This window comes from Sapajus apella, unplaced genomic scaffold, assembly GCF_009761245.1.
Source record: "Sapajus apella isolate SASKATOON/1434 unplaced genomic scaffold, GSC_monkey_1.0 scaffold52, whole genome shotgun sequence".
Classification (NCBI taxonomy): domain Eukaryota; kingdom Metazoa; phylum Chordata; class Mammalia; order Primates; family Cebidae; genus Sapajus; species Sapajus apella.
Genome location: NW_022436992.1, coordinates 643,947 through 659,333, shown reverse-complemented (window position 1 = coordinate 659,333; position 15,387 = coordinate 643,947). Strand labels below are relative to the sequence as shown.

Here is a 15,387-nt window from a genome sequence, read left to right as displayed (position 1 = left end):
TACTCCAGACAGCCCATCTGTCCCTACCCTTCCTCCTTGCCACTGCACCCACGTGCTTTGGCTTTAGGGAAAAGCTCTAGCCTCAGTTGCTGATTCCTAAAATCTGACATCAAGTTCACATCAGATCTCCCTCCCTGATTATGCAGCCAGATATCCCTCTCTGCATCTCCATGACCCTCTGTTTGTCTCACTCACGGGCCACTGATCTGGGCCTGCCTGGACCTGGAGTCTTTGGGTTTGTGGGTTCTGAGCCTCTCTAATACTGCAAGCTCCTGTGGTGCCATGAAAAAATGTTAAACCTGCATGAATAACAGTAAGTTCTTTGGAGTCAGATTTGATTTCAAATCCCACTGAATGTACAATCTTAGGCTAGTTTCTAATCTTCTATGAGCTTCAGTTCCCTTATCTATAAACTGGAAACCTAATATCCTATGCAATTATGGTAAAAATTCAATAAATTATGCAAAGGATTCAGTTCCTTACCTAAAATGTTTCAAAAAAATCAATAACTGTTATTTCTCCTTATCCTATTCATTTTTTGAATTCCCAAAGCCTAAAATGTGTTACCAGTAGTTTAATGGAAATTAAAATAGCTTGTAATTACATTACTAATTCAAGTTCACCATAAAGCAATCAGAAAATATATACAAAAGCAAAAAGAATAATAGAAAATAGTGCTCGCTTCAGCGGCACATATACTAACATTGAAACGATACAGAGAAGATTAGCATGGCCCCTGAGCAAGGATGACATGCAAATTCGTGAAGCGTTTCATATTAAAAAAAAAAAAAGAAGAAGAATAGAAAATAATTTGTAACCTCCAAACACCAAGATACTAGTGTATAAATTGATACATATATTTTGAAACTTTAAAAATATGCATATATGGCCAGGCTTAGTAGCTCACACCTATAATCCCAGTGATTTGGGAGGCTGAGGCAGGAGGATTGCCTGAGGCCAGGAGTTCAAGAACAACCTGGGTAACATAGCGAGATCCGATCTCTACAAAAAAATTAAAAATTAGCTGGGCATGGTGACACACAGTTGTAGTCCTAGCTACTCAGGAGGCTGAGGCAGGAGCATCACCTGAGTCCATGAGTCAGAGGTGTCAGTGAGCTATGATTATGTCACTGCACTCCAGCCTGACAGATAGAGCAAGACCCTGTTTCTGTAAAAATAAAATGTTTAAAAATACTCATTATAAAATACTGTACAGGGTGGCTGGCAAGATGGTTGAATAGGAACAGCTCCACTCTGCAGCTCCCAGCAAGATCAACACAGAAGGCAGGTGATTTCTGCATTTCAAACTGCAGTACCTGGGTCATCTCATTGGGACTGGTTAGACAGTGGGTGCAGCCCACAGAGGGTGAGCAGAATCAGAGTGGGTCATCACCTCACCCAGGATGTGCAAGGGGTCGGGGAACTCCCTCCACTAGCCAAGGGAAGCCGTGAGGGACTGTGCTGTGAGGAACAGTGCACTCTAGGATGAGTGGTCATGAAGAGAAAATGATTCTAATTTGCATGAAATTGATGGACCCTTGGATTGAGGGGCAGGAGGACCAAATGCCTGGGAGAACAAAGACAGCTGCAGTGTTGGAAGGAATTGAATAAGAGCAGGGCAAATCATAGGACTCCAGGGTTGGCAGAAATGAAGGTCAGCGTTATGGGGCCAGGTTTGGAGAAGGAGAGAAGATAGGAAGGGACAAATCCAGTGATCATTCAGAAGGCAATCGGGGCTCTGCTAGGGTTGGGAGCATTACTGGAGACATCTGGCTAAGTGTGAATCCAGCCCACATTAGTAGGCAAGTTACAGTTTCTACTCACTCTTGTGTCAGCTCATTATACAATATTTGTCCCCTAATAATTACTTTTCCTCAACCCCAATTGGTTAGATAATAAAAGTAATAACAATAAATAATTGTTGAGCACTTTTTATATGCCAGGTGCTATGCTCTACATGCATTATCTAATTTGATCCTTACAAAAGCCTCATGAAGTTTACACTAGCCAATTGTACAGATAAGAAAACAGCCTTAGAGATATGAAACAGCTTGCTCAAGGCCACATAGCTGGTAAGAAGGGATCCTAGATGAGAACTCCAACCTTTTTTCAAAGTAACCGCAGTATTTTACAAGGGCTGACAGCTTTATCCCACCCATGAGTCATACTAGATACTATTTCAAGTTGAAGGACAAATAGCCATGAGAAAATAAAGGTAAGACTCTAGCAGGAATTCTACATGGAGAATGAGGAAAAGGAGATCAATAATTCTGCCCCTCTTCATGCCCAGTTTACTCTAGTGACTCATCTAAGTCCCCAATTATTCAAACATCTACTTTGTTAGAACAACTCAGTGCCTACCTCATCAAGCCGGGGTGAATTTAATGTACTTGACTCCTTAGAGATTTTACACTCATTTAGGCACAAAGAACAAATGTATTTCCTGATTCACACTTCCTGCCTGCCTTCTCCCCTATGCAGTCTAATCTAAAATGAGTACTAGGAACTCACACTTCTCAAGCCCTACTTTGCACCTGGCTACCACCCACAAGGTTTGTGTCTGTGCTCTTTGGGGCTCCTCTAACACAGACTACAAGTGGGGCTTGGCCACATCTCTAGAGTACGGATACAAACTCAAAGCCTTAAGAGATGCAGGAAGACCCTCCGATTGGCAGCTCCTGGTAGTTAACTCAGGGCAATCTGTGGTCCCCTTGGATTTTCATGCTACAAAGATTTGGAAGTAGGTGTAACTAAGTTTCCACAAGATGGTTCCTACTGAGTCCAAAGCCTGAGCTTGACCTGAAAGATTTGTTTCCTCTCCAGCCAGTTTGACCAGGTCAGGTGGGGATCCACTGAAGCCATTGTGATTGTTTTTCTGTGCCTGTTACAGCATCTCCCCATAACAGCCTTTTCCTGGAAAAGGCCAAGATTAGTGTTTCATTTTGGCCTGTTGCAACACAAGCTGCTTCCCAGCAGTTAACGGGAGGGGAAGAAGGATGGAAGAAAACTTGCTTGGCTATTTCCCGGCTAAGTTCCACTCCCTTCATGAGACTTTTTCCAGACCACTTCTGCCAACAAGTCCTTGGGCTGCATTCCTCCCTGCTCCCCAGCTTCTCTGAGCTTCTAGAACATTGCTTGTCTCCATGTACATAATAATGCCTTGTTTGTTCTGTCACCAAAATTGGCATGTGAATGCTGTCTTGTTTCCTTAACCAAAATGGGCATTTCTGGAGGGCTGGGACTGTATTTTATTTTTTTATTATTTTTTTTTTTTTGTATCTTCCCCCGGCTCAGAAGATGACGTTATAGTCCCTGATCGCTGAATTTAAAAACTCCAAATGAATCATCTCCTCTCCTCCAACCTGGAATATAATCTATTTTATTCAATTCTGACCCCCAATAGAAGGTTAGCGTCAGAAATGCAGGGATTTCCACCTGTCTTACTCACTGATTTTCCTTCAGCATTTAGAGCATGCCTAATATATAGTAAATGCTCAATAAATACATGCTGAATTAAAGGATTAATTCAGGAAGAATTATGAAGTGAATCATCAATATCTACGGGAAGATGACCGTTTTCTATTTCAGCTTTTCAATGAGTATTTTACATGGTTCTCTTTATGCATTTCAGGATAATTTCTTTAGGCTCCCAAATCAGTTTCATTTTTTACTTTATTTCTACCTGAGAATACCCTAAGTCATTGCTAGTAGTAGCTAACTGAGCTTCTACTATGCGTGAGTGACTACACATATTCTCATTTAATCAACACTCCCCACCCCCCAGCTTGATCCTATTAAAACCACCATTTTGCTGATAAGGATATGAAGCTTCTAGAAAGCAAGTAACTTTCCTAGTCTCGCAAGCAGTAAGTGGTGGAGCTAGGGCGCGAACCCAGACCATTAATCATCAATCTGCTTTCCTGCCTGAATGGAACCCAGGTTTCTAGAATTCCCCTTGATCTTCCTTCCCCTGCAGTCTTCAGGCACTTCAACACTCAACAGCAGATGTTCCATAAACAGTATAAACAGTCTGAACTTCAAGTAAGAGTGCTAGAGATATAAAATGGGGAGTTGGCATCATCGTGGGAGCTTGTTAAAAGCAAATGCCTCAGGGCTGCCAGACTTACCTCCTGGCTGTCAGGTCTCTAATCCTGAAGATTGTGTCAAATGTTTTTGAGAGGCTCCTAAGAGCCATGGAGAGATTTCAGTGTTCCCTGAATTGCTACAGCTGCGGCATTATGAAGCTCAGGTTTATCACAAGGCCCTCCTCATTGGGGTCCCCCTGGAACTCCATGAGTGTATGTGTGATCAACTGCAATTGTGCAATGGCTGGAATGGTATTGACTTCTGGAATTACCTTTCTCCTGGGCTTCCAGGCTGCCCAAGGCACTTGTAAATGAACACATTCTTTTTAGATAGGTTAAAGCCATTATCCAGGCCTGGGATCCAACTTGCTTCTTTTCAGTGACTTTGTGTGTCTTGAACTGAAACAAGCGGCACAGATTCCATGTGCGATGTGAGGACCCTCCAATTTCCTTTCTTTTCGTACTCTGGGTGCAGCATGTACCATTTCACCAACTACTCAGTCAATATGCATCTCATCCCTGCCTCCGGCTGTGAAAATAGAAGTTACAGACAGTGAGAGGTGCTGAGGAAAGGGGAGGGACTCATGGAGCATGGTGAAAGCTCAGAGCAACTGACAGGGGTATCTGAAAAGTACTGACTGAATGAAAAGATTTTTTTAGCAGCATTGAGAACACAGCTGAGGTTGGAAATCATAAATTTGTTCTGGAACCAGTCAACCTGTGTTGCAAACCAGCCCAACCCTGCACGTGGTTGCCCTTAGTCCCAGTGGTAATACGGGATTGAAAAAAGGAAATAAAAGACAGAGACACAAGACAGAAGTTACAGCATGGGTCCAGGGGACCAGCGCGAGCGTGGGAACTGCGTTGGCCCCAAGCTCTGGGCTCCAAACACTTTTATCACGTGCACAATCTCATTGATCTTATGGGCAAGGAAGGGAAGGGTAAAGGAGTAGGTAAGGTAGCCAGGTGGAGAGCACTTGAGATCCTTCTAAAACATGCTAAACCAGTGCTCTGAGCATCTAACAGCACTTGAGATCCTTCTAAGACATGCTAAACGTACTCTGAGTTTACCACCGATTGTTATCAGGGTGTGGCTGCATCAGAAGTATAGCAGATGAGGAACCACCCAGTCTGACCACTCCCAATGCAACAAGGGGCTTTTATCTCCCGAGAATTGAGGACATAGAGCAATTAAAAGCACTCCATATTCTGAGAGCCTAGGCAGAGCCTGAGGTATTCTGTGATATCTGCCCTGCAAGGCTTTTCTCCTCCTTGCCAGCTCCCTTCTGCAAAGACCCTCCCAGATCTTGTGGGCAGAGGTCGCCTCCCTTCTCAGAGATCTTTGCCTGAGCCCTCTTTACAAGACCCTCGTGCAGTCTCCATGTTGAGAAGGCATGTGTGGGACCACAGCAGTATCCCCTGCTCTGCAAACACCCCGCAGTGTTCCCCGTTGTTACTGCGCTCTCAGATGGTCTTTAGCTTTGGCCTCCTGTTGCCACTTGATTTCTAATTAACTGCACCAATAATATAGTTTAGTTCGGTGTATGAACTTCAGTGCACTGTAAGCCAATCAAGCTTATAATTATTTAGCTAGAATTAACATAGGTCTCCCCCTGGCCATCGTGACCCACAAACCTGGCTGTGGAATTTTCTCTATCTGAGTTCAACCAGAGAAAATAAATTGTTGTATTTGACCGGAGCGTAGAAAGTTACCACAAGACAAAAGTATGCCAGATTGCAGGGTCATTTATGCCGGCGACCACAGAGGACTCACGTCTCTCCAACCTGTGGTGGCAAAAGGAGGGTGCCACGATTTTTTATACCCGAAAAACCACCTTGGGAGTGGGGGTGAGGGGCGGGGATGGGGATGATAAGGTTTCGGACATTTCAAGGGCTAGGGGATTCTGTGATTCACCTCAGTGGTTTACAGAAGTCAAGATATACATTTGTTTACACATCACAGATTTTAGCAGTTACTGATAAGAAAAGGTAAGCAGCTTTACATAGTTTTGAAGAACAAACTAGCAGTTCTATTTACAGAGGCCAAGGACAGTAGTTATTGTAAGGAGAATGGGGCAGCCATTTCATCTTATCTAAAAACAGTTTTGCATTTTATAAAATAGTTTTGCTCCGGTTCTGGCTCTAGGCCAGCACAATATCACAAAATGGTAGGGCTGATTCAGGACTGGAAGGTGGCCTGGCAGGTGCACTGGGGGAGCAAGGTGGGAGTCATTGATGAGAACGTAATTGAAATTGCCAGTGGGTCCCCCTCTGGGTAAGGAAGGAAGGGAAACCCAGAAGGAACTGATACACAGTGTCCCATCTCAGACAGTCTGCTGGTGAACCAGTGATCACCTCAAGAGGATGAGGTATGGGGGAATCCAGGAAAGGCAAGGCCAGAGCAGTGGAGACCAATACAACTGATACCCCCATGTCTGGTCCAGCTCAGTAATCTCAACAGCGCCATCCTCTCCCACAAGCACGACAGCAGGGGTGCTACACATTCCCCTCTGGCTAAGCCATACCCTGCCCATTAGAGATCCCCAAATATCAGGGGCTACTGAAGGCTGAGTGTCCCAGGAATGATTCAGAACCTCCAGCTGAATCTCTCCAATTTCATGTTTCACTAGAATGACACTGGGTTATCTCATAGCATCAAGGGAATAACTGAAGAATTAAGCCTCAAGAAAGCAGGTGTGATATTGTGCTGGCCTAGAGCCAGAACCGGAGCAAAACTATTTTATAAAATGCAAAACTGTTTTTAGATAAGTTGAAGTGGCTGCACCATTCTCCTCACAATAACTACTGTCCTTGGCCTCTGTAAATAGAACTGCTAGTTTGTTCTTCAAAACTATGTAAAGCTGCTTACCTTTTCTTATCAGTAACTGCTAAAATCTGTGACTTCTATCACCACCCAGACGATGTGTAAACAAATGTATATCTTGACTTCTGTAAACCACTGAGGTAACAAACAGAATGACAAAAGTCCCCTAGACCTTGGAATGTCCAGAGACCACTGCCCTTGTCTCCACCCAGGAGGTGAATCACAGAATCCTCTATCCCTTGAAATGTCCGAAACCTTATCATCCCCATCCCCGCCCCTCACCCCCACTCTCAAGGTGGTTTTTCGGGTATAAAAAATCGTGGCACCCTCCTTTTGCCACCACAGGTTGGAGAGACGTGAGTCCTCTGTGGTCGCCGGCATAATAAATGACCCTGCAATCTGGCATAGTTTTGTCTTGGTGATAACTTTCTACACTCAGTCAAATACAACACAGGCACAAGGAAATCTCCAGGGACCTCAAGGGCAAGAACCAGGAACTGAAACACTGTTAGAACCATCACTGTCTCGTCCCCTTCCTTCTCTCCTTTGTTCTACATGTTACCTTCACTTTCTCTTACTAAAGAAAGTTAAGGTGGGCCAGGCGCAGTGGCTCACGCCTGTAATCCCAGCACTTCAGGAGGCCAAGGCAGGAGGATTACAAGGAGATCGAGACCATCCTGGCTAACACGGTGAAACCCTGTCTCTACTAAAAATACAAAAAATTATCCAGGTGTGGTGGCATGTACCTGTAGTCCCAGCTATTCGGGAGGCTGAGGCAGGAGAATTGCTTGAACCTGGAAGGCAGAGGTTACAGTGAACCGAGATCACGCCACTGCACTCCAGCCTGGGTGACAGAGTGAAACTCTGTCAAAAAAGAAAGAAAAGAAAGGAAGGAAGGAAGGAAGGAAGGGAGGGAGGGAGGGAGGGAGGGGAAAGAAAGAAAGAAGAAAGAAAAAGGAAAGAAAGAAAAGAAAGAAAGAAAGAAAGAAAGAAAGAAAGAAGAAAGAAAGAAAGAAAGGAAAGAAAGAAAGAAGGAAAGAAAGAGAAAGAAAGAAAAGAAAGAAAGAGGAAAGAAAGAAAGAAAGAGAACATGGTCTCTGGAACCAGGAACTGAGATTTGAACCCTTGCTCTGCTCTTCCAGCTGAATAACCTTGAGCAAGTTGCTTACCTTCTCTGTGCCTCAGTTTCCTTGTGGAGATAACAGTAGTGCCTACCTTGTATGGTTGCTTGAGGAATAAATGATTTAATATTTCTAAAGCACTTGGAAAAATCCCTGCCACACCCCCCAGGCTTTGTCTTATCTAAGAGAAGAGTTTGGACAACACTGGTATTATTTAGCAATCTATCCTATGAGGCTGAAGACAATAAACTGAGGTCCCATTCAGTCCAATGGCTGGATCCAATGCTATGGACGGGGTAGGGGGCAGCAGGAGCCATGGTGCTACTCAGGGTCAGACAGGAGACATATCATTTAATGAGGGGCAGGGAAAATCTATTCCTAAATGTGATATTTACTCTCAGACCCTTACTCTACCATTGCTCACATTACTCACAACAGATGACCTCATCTACTATGTCAAGGCAAAGCTGGGCATCTTGCCCTGCACCCTACCCCTACATTCATTCAGAGATGTCTGCTCTGAAGCCCATCCACATTGCCTTTCCTTCCTCTCTATGAATGATCTGTCCTCTCAGGAGATTATTTAAGAATAATCCCCTCCACTGTCCTTTCGTGCCCTCAGTGCTCTTCCTCAAGACCATGCCAGCCATGGCTTTCTGCCCACTCTCCACCTACCTTCCACCTCGCCCTCCTCCTGGCCCCTTCCATTAGCATTGAAACAAGCTTGGGTCTCTCCCACCCTAAACACAAATGACGCTCCTTTGACTCTCCCTTGCCAGCTAGCATCTCAAAAGGTAGCCTTTACTCCCTGCCTCCACTTCTCCACTCCCATTCTCTCCTCAGCCTTCTGTTCTCTAGTTCTCATTCTGATTTCTCCTGAGAAGCTGCCCAATGCCTGGGCCTCTGCTACATTAGACATCATTGTTATCCCTATTTTGAACACTCTCCTCCTTGAGTTTCTATGGTAACAGTCTCTTGATCATTCCCCTGACTTTCCAACTGCTCCTTCTCCATGTCTCTTGTGTGCTCCTCTTCCTCCACCTACTCTTGAACAATCCATCTTCCCCCAGGTTCCATCCTCTCTTTATCTTCAGTTTCCATAGGTGACCTTAACTACCTTCAGCCACCCCCAACATGAGCTAATGATTCTCAAATCTATACCCATTATCTTAGTCCTCCCTCTGAATGTCAGATTATTTATCCAACAGCCTATGTGGCATCTTCACTTGGAGGTCCCTCTGAGGCATTATTCCTGTTTTCAGCCATTCTCCATATTATATGGTTTCAGGAACTCTCCCCTACACCCACATGCAGGGCACTCAGCATGTGGGTGTAGGGAAGAGTTCCTGAAACCATATACAGAGAATGGCTGAAAACATAGGAGGTGTCTGATCCGCAGAGGTGACTCACATGAATTATGGTAGTAAACTGGACCACAGTCTGGGTCAGCTGGGAAAGGCCCTGGAGATATTCTGTGTGTATCCCAAGGGGTGAAATGAAGACCAATGATTGGAAAATTGGAAAAACAGATTTCAGCTGAACCTAAACAAGACCCTTTGGAAGTCAGAGCGGCTCAAAATTAAACTTGGCTACCTTGTAAGTTACCTTGGTTACTGAGAGCATTCAAGCACCAGGATTTAAATTCCCTCAATAAGGCAGGGCACTATAGCTCACACCTGTAGTCCCAACACTTTGAGAGGCCAAGGCAGACTGCATGAGGCCAGGAGTTTGGGTCTAAGCTGGGCAACATGGTGAGACACCATCTCTACAGAAAGAAAAAAATAATAATTGCCTAAAATTTGAGGAGTGTGTGATTCTGTGAGAAAGCAAAATAGAGCTTATGCAGATTTGACCAAACACAGTGAAACCTGGTACTACTGCAGCTTATTAATTGGGCATTGGTTTGCTTGTGGGGGCTGTGACCCTCTGCAGTGGAAATAACAACAGGGATCTTTTAGGATACCTGATAGAAGAGAGGATATTGAATAAGCCCTCAAGAGGGAAGGACTGATAGTCAAAGGAAAACTCACCATGGCATGACTTTCTTGGAGGTATTTGTACTTAGTTATATTTGTAAGGAACCCCTCAGTGGATATGGATTTGGCATGACTCATATTGCAGTAGGGTCTTTGTGCTAAGGTTCTGTTTCAACAAACCTAACCAGATATCCTTTCAGGCAGGGCCCCCTGAATCTGGGTGGAGTAAAATGGCCTGATAAACAGGCTGGTAAGGACTTCTGTGACTGAGTCTACAGGTATCTCTGACTTCTAGGTAGAGGACAGAAGATTAGAATTGCTGTCTGGAAAAGGATAGCTCCACTTACAGCCAGCTCTATGCACATCTACTTGACCAGGCACCCCAACTCTATGACAGTTCCATCCCTGCCCATCCCTGGGCCATCCCAACCCGTAATATGTATGTTACTTATATTTTCTTACTTATGTGGCTCCTATAACCTCTGTCTTCTTTCTCCCAGTTTAAACTTTCTTTCTTTTTTTTTTTTTTTTTTTTTTGAGATGGAGTTTCGCTCTTGTTACCCAGGCTGGAGTGCAATGGCACGATCTTGGCTCACTGTAACCTCCACCTCCTGGGCTCAAGCAATTCTCCTGCCTCAGCCTCCCAAGTAGCTGGGACTACAGGCATGTGCCACCATGCCCAGCTAATTTTTTGTATTTTTAATAGATACGGGGTTTCACCATGTTGACCAGGATGGTCTCGATCTCTTGACCTCATGATCCACCCACCGCAGCCTCCCAAAGTGCAGGGATTATAGGCATGAGCCACTGTGCCCAGCCCAAACCTTCTTATTATGAACAGATTTCTCTGACTTGCCTCCAGTTTTTTCACGCCTGGATTTTCCAGCTCTGCCTAGTGCCTTCGGATTGATGGTTTGACTAGATTCTTTCCCATAGCCTCACCCTTACACCTAGGCCCTACATTTTAGAGGGTTCTTCTTTGGGGAAATCTATGGGCCCTAAGGGATACTCCATCTGGAGTCCAAACCTCCTTTTGGACCATCTTCCATGTACCTGGGAACCTGGAATTCCCAAACAGTCCTGATCCTGATTTCAGGGCCTGGACAAGCATCTTCTCTGGGTCTGGCGCATGGACCTTGCTTCCTGTGAGTGAACTCCCAGGCCTGAGGGGTGGCTGAGGCCAGTACACAGGGCTTTTTGAGATGTAGGATGGAGCCAGGGCCAGGAAGAGAAGGGGGAAGACTAGGAGCTGGGATCGGCTGTTTTTACTCCTACCCTGGCCCTGCTAATCCTAGAGGTTCCAGGTACTAAGACAAATGAGGTCCAGTCCCTGGCCCGAAGGAACATCAAGAACACAAGCAAACCAGGGATCAAAGTTGAACTAAAGATAGTTTCTTTCTTCTGTCAAAGCCTGCAGGCTGGAGCAGCCTTCAACGTGCTGCTCTCTACTCCCTTGGAATGACCTGCACCTCCCAGCAGGAGGCAACCCCACCTCAAAGTGTTCCCCTCTCAAAATGTTCTCCAGTTCATCAAGACCCCAATCTTACAACTGGGGCTCATCTCAGAAGAGGAAGGGGGCTGTAAGAAAGTGCTATCTCGCAGGGCATAGTGGCTCACACCTATAATCCTAGCACTTTGGGAGGCCGAGGCAGGCAGATCACGAGGTCGAGAGATTGAGACCATCCTGGCCAACATGGTGAAACCCTGTCTCTACTAAAAAATGCAAAAATTAGCTGGGCATGGTGGCACACGCCTATAGTTCCAGCTACTTGGGAGGGTGAGGCAGGAGCGTTGCTTGAACCCAGGAGGCGGAGGTTGCAGTGAGCTGAGCTGAGAAAAGAAAGTGCTGTCTCTTCCCTCTGTGCCTCAGCTTCTTCATCTGTCAAGTGGCAGTCATAACTACCCCCTCACATCCCACAGGATCACTTTAAGGATAAAATTAGAATTGATCACCTGATTCCCCAAATTTTGAGGCTTTTCTTTTCTTGAGATGAAGTCTTGCTCTGTCACCCAGGCTGGAGTGCAGTGGCAGGATCTTGGCTCACTGCAACCGCTGCCCATTCGAGGCTATTCTAAGCAACAGCCTCTCAAAGAGAAGGGCAAGAAAGAGCTAATCTGAGGTGAAAGACACTGATACTCTGGATTGTACATTGAGCACTAGCCATGCCAAGTTCTTAAGTCGATGCTGGTTGTCCATGTTACCCAGCATGCCTCAGGACTAATGCCCCCCCACCCTAGTATGTACTCAAGAGATGAAACAGAATTTAATTTTAGTCCAAGCAGACTATAACCTGGGAAGACAGATCTCCAGCAAGGGCTAACTCTAGCTGTGGACAGACAGGTACACTTCTACTTTGTTCATGGAAATGCAAAATGGTACAGGCCTTTGGGAAGGTATTTTGGTAATATCCATCAAAAGTACATGTGCAATTACTTTTTGACCTCGCAAATCCATTTCTGGGAATCCACAGATACACATTCTTATGAGATGACAAACGTACAAAGTTAGTTATGACAACTCAGGTTGTAACAGCAAACGATTAGAAATAACCCCAAGGTCCATAAATAGAGATTAGTTAAACATACTATGATTCAGCCTTACAACCCAGTACCTTAAAACGGAACAAGGACACTTTCTACGCATTGATGTGGAAGGATCTCCTTGATATATTGTTTATGTAAGAAATGGTGGAAATAAGAATGCATTTTTACATTTTTATTTTTTCTTTCTTTTCTAAAAAAAATTTTTATTTTCATAGGTTTCTGGGGAACAGATGGTATTTGGTTACATGAGTAAGTTCTTTAGTGGTGATTTGTGAGATTTTGGTGCACCTATCACCTGACCATTATACACTGAACCCAATTTGTAGTCCTTTATCCCTCACCCCCTTCCCACATTTTTATATTTGATTGTATTTTCACAAAGAAACACTAGAAGGGTACAGAAGAAATTAATAAGAGAGGCAAGGCTGGGCACAGTGGCTCATGCCTGTAATCTCAGCACTTTGAGAGGCTGAGGTGGGCGGATCACCTGAGGTCAGGAGTTCGAGACCAGCCTGGCCAACATGGTAAAACCCCCATTTCCACTAAAAACACACAAAAAATTAGCCGGGCATGATGATATGCAGCTGTAGTCCCAGCTAATTGGAAGGCTGAGGCATGAGGATCCTTGAACCTGGGCGGCAGAGGTTGCAATGAGCTGAGATCATGCTGCTGCACTCCAGCCTGGGCAAAAGAGCAAGATTTAAAAGAGAGAGAGAGAGAGAGAGAGAGAGAGGAGAGAGACAGTAGAGAGTTTTTTCAACATACAAATTTTTATATTGTTTTTATTTTTAAATCGTGAATATTTTAACTTTGCAAAAAGGAAGTTAATATTTTTTTAAACCACTTCAGAATGCCTTTTAGAAGGGCAAAAAGTGCTGGACTCGGTGGCAGAGGTTCAGATTTGATCTTGGGTGGGCCCCTGGCTTCTCTGAATTTGTTCTGCTGTGAGACTAGGGTGGCCCTGAATGCTCTCAGTCCCTTCCAGCCCTACTCTTCTATAAATAAGATTTTTTCCTGGCTCACACCCTGTGTTATATTATTGCACCCTTCTGTGCCCTTTCGCTTGTACAGGCAATATCAAGCTTACTGAGCATGTTTGGTATCAACTCCGGGAGAATTCCCAGCATCTCACAATTCATATCTGGTTACTTCCTGCTCTTGGATTATAACTGTCAATTGTCCACGTCATGAACTTCTCTCTTAGGCTTTATTCAGAGGCTTTTAAATTTGCAGTTTAAGTTGGATTAATCCTTTTGGAAAGCACTTTGGTCATATAAAAGGTAACTCATTTACTCTTTTGAAAGGGTTTAATACAGTATCCTGTTTCTTGGGAAATTACCCTCTATATGACAAAGTCCAGTTGTTTTATTCACTGACTTGGAATTACTTCTGTTGAGGGTTGTAGGGATGAGGGAGTAAGGGTAACAGAACTCCATGGGTAGAAGAGATGGAAGACGAGGTGAGCCGACTGCTCTGCTGTGTTTTGGGAAGGAAGGGGTAAGGCTGAGGACAACGAAAAACCGGAAAAGGGAGTGCTCCGCGCAGGTCAGAAGCACTGTTGTGCTCTGAGGTTGTGCAAAGGAGATCATTGTGTGAGAAGCATGGAGACAGCGGCCAAAGGCTTAAGGAGGATAGAGGAGCTCTACAAGTATAAGACACAAGCTCTGCAATTGAGTTTGCTCCCAGTTACACGGGAGTCAACTAGACTCTCACATCTGGCTGGGTGTCTGATGCTGGTGTGGACAGTGTTGATATAACCTGTTGAAAAAAAAACAGAGATCCCAGCACAACAATTTTCTTCTTTTTATCCTTAAAAACAATTTTTGTTCAAAAACGAAATTTCAAATTAAAAAAAAAATTCTCAACCCAGCTATCACATTCCTCGGGATTTACTTAAAGGAGTTGAAAATGTATATCCAAACAAATACCTGCACATGTATGTTTATAACAGCTTCATTCATAATTGCCAAAACCTGGAAGCAATCAAGATGTCTTTTAGGAGAGGAGTGGATAAACTGTGGTACACACCCAGACAATAGAATATTATTCAGCATAAAAAGAAACAGGCTATCAAGCCTTGAAAAGGCATAAAGTAACCTTAAATGTGTTACTAAGTGGAAGAAGCCAATCTTAATAAGCTACATACTCTATAATTCCAACTCTATAATGTTCTTTTTTTTTTTCTCCACAGTTTCCCTCTGTCATCCAGGCTGGAGTATAATGGTGCAATCTTGGCTCACTGTAATCTCCACCTCCTGGGTTCAAGCAATTCTCTTGCCTTAGCCTCCCAAGTAGCTGGAATTATAGGCATGTGCCACCATGCCCCACTAAATTTGGTATTTTTAGTAGAGACAGGTTTTCGCCATGTTGACCAGGCTGGTCTCCAGTGATCTGGCCTCAAGTGATCCTCCCACCTTGACCCCTCAGAGTGCTGGGGTTACAGGCATGAACCACCACATCCAGCCATTCCAACTATATAACATTCTTCTGCAAAAGGCAAAACTATAAAGACAGTAAAAAGATTAGTGGTTGTCAGGAACTAGCAGGGAGGGAGGGATGATTAAGTGTAGTATAGATGATTTTTAGTACAATGAAACTACTTAGTATGATATTATAATGGTGGATACATGTCACTATATGTTTGTCCAGACCCATAGAATGTACAACACCAAGAGTGAATCCTGTGTAAACTATGGACTTTGGGTGATAATGATGTGTCAATGTAGGTTCATTAATTTTAACAAAAATAAAACTTTGGTGAAGGATGTTGATAATGGGGGAAGCTATGCAACCGCCTCCTATATGAGGGCAGATGGTTAATGGAAACTCTGTACTTT

At 44.2% G+C, this 15,387-nt stretch overlaps 1 non-coding gene across 1 annotated transcript; it reads left to right on the top strand.

Moving 5' to 3' along the window:
- The first annotated feature begins 674 nt into the window (after nucleotides 1-674).
- LOC116527038 lies at nucleotides 675-781 on the top strand. Its single transcript, XR_004258354.1, has one exon. It is a non-coding gene; the product is annotated as a U6 spliceosomal RNA (small nuclear RNA).
- Nucleotides 782-15,387: the final 14,606 nt, after the last annotated feature.